This window comes from Nannospalax galili, unplaced genomic scaffold (genome assembly GCF_000622305.1).
Source record: "Nannospalax galili isolate Female #2095 unplaced genomic scaffold, S.galili_v1.0 scaffold307, whole genome shotgun sequence".
Classification (NCBI taxonomy): domain Eukaryota; kingdom Metazoa; phylum Chordata; class Mammalia; order Rodentia; family Spalacidae; genus Nannospalax; species Nannospalax galili.
Window position 1 is genome coordinate 5964785 of NW_008359625.1, and position 4105 is coordinate 5968889.

Below are 4105 nucleotides of genomic sequence, written 5' to 3' on the forward strand. Positions count from 1 at the left end.
CTCTCTCTCTCTCTCTCTCTCTCTCTCTGAGTGAGGCAGGGGCCCGTCTGCGCAAACGATTAAATCCTCTTGCTTGTTGCATCTCCTGGTCTGAGGACTGAGTTATTGGGGTGCGGCCTCCCGTGGACGTTGGGTAACCCAGCCTGGGGGGTCCTACAAAAACAATTATCACAGACATAGATACCATAATCACATGAAATCTAGGTGCACCAAAGAGTAGAAGACAGAAAGTTTGTATCTCTAGTTTTTTAATATTTAAAAGACTTAGTGGTATAAAAGAAAGGGTTAAGTTTGTCACATAGATTTGAAGTAGCATTTTTTTTCTTTTGAGAGCCAAATAACTATTTAAGAACCCTATCAATACCTCACAAGAAACATATGGACAAAGCAAAGTAACTTGGCAAGGCAGATTTTACATAAATATGCTTAAAGGAATCTGTTTAAAGAGAAAAGAGCTCAGCTGTTCTAGACCATCAGGTTCAGGATGCATCACGGTCTTTTCTTGAACAAAAGACTTACAAGGCATGGTGGGATTAAAAGATTAGAATTTCTTGGGCCAGGCGTGGTGGCACACGCCTTTAATCCCAGCACTCGGGAGGCAGAGGCAGGCAGATCTCTGTGAGTTCAAGGCCAGCCTGGTCTACATAGTGAATTCCAAGACAGCTGGGGCTACAGGGAGACCCTATCTCAAAAAGACCCCCCCCAAAAAAAGATTATAATTTCTTGTCATAAACCAAGTTTTACAGGCTTTTGAAAGAAGAGACTAATATTTAATGTTTCTTACAGAGGGAGATGCCTTTATATATGAAACCCAACAAAGTTATGAGGAGACAGGAAGGACAAAAAGGAAACATTAACACTTTAGGTTAAGAATAAATAAAATAAAAATGGTACTGAAAGTAATCCCATTTAGAAACAGGTTAAAATAATGTTAATTTAAACTCCTATTGTGGCATTACTTCCCTAGTCTGATATAAAAATGTTAGACCTTGTTAGAAGACAATAGAAATGATTAAAATCAGTTGTTTTTTTATGATCTGATCAAGAATCCAAGATGAAAACCAAAACAAAAATTACAAGAGGATTAGGACTTGTGATTGAACATCTGCAGTTTGTAGCCTTGAAAGATGGTATGGGGAGAAAGAGTGTCCCCTAAAGGTTTTTTATTTTTTAGTTATAGAAGAATTTACCAAAACAGAAGCTTTAGGACAGAGCCATGATGTAATGTATCTTTAGAGCCTGCATGGAGGTCAGATATGTCATGCGGGGTGGAAAGCTTTAGAGAAAACTAAAGTACAAGATGACGGGCAACCTAAAGCATTAATGGGAGCACGTTAAAATACGGATATAAAGAAGAAATTTTCTCTGAAAAATTTAGAAAAGCAGGTAGACTTACAGAGGCATAATAAACATTTGTAGTTGAGTTTGGAAGCAGAACAAGAGTTATAGGCGGGGGAGAGAGGCAAAGGATCTGGAGCATTTTTCCTGTGTAGGGAATCCATAACTAGTTAGAGGGAGGAGGAGAGATAGCCTACATTAAAGAATGGAAGAAAAGAGACCTAAAATTGGATAGAACGATATCAGAAATCATCCCAAAGTCAGGAAGAAAGACACTGGAAGAGCACAAAGACAGGGAGAACCTTCCAAGCCCATGGCAAAGGAAGGGAGAAAGAAGGAGTCCCACTGGGCCCAGCGGGAAGCTCCAGGAGCTCCCGAGCCATCTGTTTTAGTGGAGAGAGAGGGAGAAGAGAGGGAGGTGGAAGAGGGAGAGAGAGCAGAGATCCAGATCTCTGTAGGAGAGTACTAACCCAAACTCTGTCAGAGGGTGAGGACTGCAGATGAACTCATAATCTTGGGCCTGATGTGGTGAGTGGTGGGAGCTGGCATAGGCAAGCTGGTTACAGGAGCGCATGGTCAGTAGCATGGTTTGGTAAGAGGGAACCGGGTCATAAGTAACCCAGTCATTCCTCTTCCCAGGTTTGGCACCATGTTAGATGAAAGCCGGGCAGGGAATAGCCACAGGAAACACAGGAGGACTCCAGTAAAGTAAAGATTATTTCTTAGGATTGCTGGTGGCTGGCAGCTCAGCTGGGGAGAGAAAGACAACCAGCAGCCTTCTGACTACTGAGGAAGTTTTTATAGGGGGCTTGGGGAATGTGGAAGGTGGCAAAAATAATCTTTACAGTTTCAAGGGAAGTAGCTTGAACTGAGACAGCTCTTACATCAGTGGGTCTGGGTGCAGGGACCTGTTTACCTTCCAAAATTACCTGGGGAACAGCTTTGTGCTGAGACAGCTCTAAATGTGGCTGCCTGGCCAGTTCCTGTTTTGCAGGGGGGCCCTCATGGCCTGTCTTGTGAGGCTTTTTTACACTGGAAGAGGATCATCTGCAGACCTGGACTCTAACACTGCCGACATCAAGAACTGATCAATTCTAGGTTCTAGATTTTCTCAGACTTAGAAATTAACCTTGGCTGTGTGGTAAAACTTCTGAGTAAGGCAGAAACTGGCTTGCTCTCCTCTCTCTCTCTCTCTTCTCTGTGTGTGTGTGTACATGATCAAGGTTCTTTATCTCTTTTTTTTTCCTTTTAGGGCTGAGGGATAGAACCCAAGGCCTTGTACTTGCTAGGCAGGTCTTATATCACTAAGCTAAATCCACAACTGCTCAGAGTTCTTTTAATCTGGAGGCTTTTGTTTGATTTGGGGTTTTTCTGGGGTTTTTTTTTAGGTTTTTGTGGGGAGGCTTTTTAAGACAGGGTTTCCCTATAGCCCCAGCTGGCCTGGAACTCACTATGTAGTCCAGGTTGGCCTTGAACTCACTATGTAGACCAGGCTAGCCTTGAACTCAAGAGATCTGCCTGTCTCTGCCTCCCGAGTGCTGGGATTAAAGGCGTGCACCACCATGCCCAGCAGGGTTTTTTTTTTAATCTACTTATTATTTTGCATGTGTATATGTTTGTGTACTAACAGTATACATGTGGTCAGAAAACAACCTGCCCACCGGGTAGGTCCTGGGGATTGAACTCAGGTTGTCAGTGTTGGCAGCAGGCACCTTTACCCACTGAGATATCTTACCTGCCCTTGTTTTGCTTTTTTTTTTGTATATATATTTTTATTTATTGTTTTTGTTTTATATGAGTGTATTGCCTGCATGTATGTAAATGCACCCATGTCGTGCAGTGCCCGCAGAGGTCAGAAGAGGGCGTTGGATCCTTTAGAACTGGAGTTACAGACAGTTGTTAGTTGCCATGTGGGTGCTGGGAATTGAACCCAGGTCTTCTGCAAGAGCAGCCAGTGCTCTTAACTGCTGAGCCAGCTCTCCAGCCCCTATCTTGCTTTTTCAAGTTGCTTAAGCACCTTTCTTCCAGTGGCTTCTCAATGAGTTATTCCAACACACAAAATAAGTCACCTAAGACCCAGATACCCCCTGTAAGTTGATAACCTCTCAATTGACAACCCCTAGCCCGGCCAATCAAGCCAGAGCAGGGAAGATGCAGGATGAAGGGGGAAGGAGCAGAAGAAAGGAACAGGGCAGCTTAAATAACAGGGGTCAGTTGAGTGGTCGGGCAGCGCAGCTCAAGTGTGGGCTGCCTGCCGGTCTGATGAGTGCTGGCGGGAAAGCAGGCTCCCAGGGCTGGGCCCTGTGCTGGCCAGTGCCTCACCTGGGCTTTGTACCCGGCTGGCGCCTCAGGCTCAACGCAGGTGGGAGGGATTGCTTGTTTTCCTTTCGCTTTCTCCCGCAGGGAACCTGACACCTAGGGCCAAAACTACAGCTCCCACCGAGCAGCAAGGCAGGAGGAAGAAGGGCACCACTGGCTGCAAAGGAAACCAGGAGAAAAAGCAAACCTTAACTGTTTGCCAGTGAGAGAGGACAAGTAAGCAGCAGGTGAACCAGGGTGGTAAGGGCTGCGGATGTGGGATGGGCCGGCATCATCTAGGAGGACTCTGCCAGCTTCTTCAGGGCTTGTGGGCTAACATGTAATGGGGGCTTTTATAGAAACCTGGGGACTTCAAGGGGGAAGGGAAAGAATGTGGACTCATAAGATTTCAGTTCAAGTTACAGTGATAAGACACCGGAAGTAGAATGGCTTTCTTTAGTTGAAAAGT

General features: G+C 45.0%; 1 protein-coding gene across 2 annotated transcripts in view; it reads left to right on the forward strand.

Annotated features, from left to right (window-relative positions):
• Positions 1–3807: 3807 nt before the first annotated feature.
• Rab19 (RAB19, member RAS oncogene family) overlaps positions 3808–4105 on the forward strand; it is an 11586-nt gene continuing 11288 nt past the window's right edge. The window contains exon 1 of one of the 2 annotated variants that reach the window (XM_029558866.1): positions 3808–3884. The gene's annotated coding sequence lies outside the window, so the exon portion shown is untranslated. The remainder of the gene's footprint in view (positions 3885–4105) is intronic. The other variant, XM_008823505.3, reaches the window with a different exon arrangement.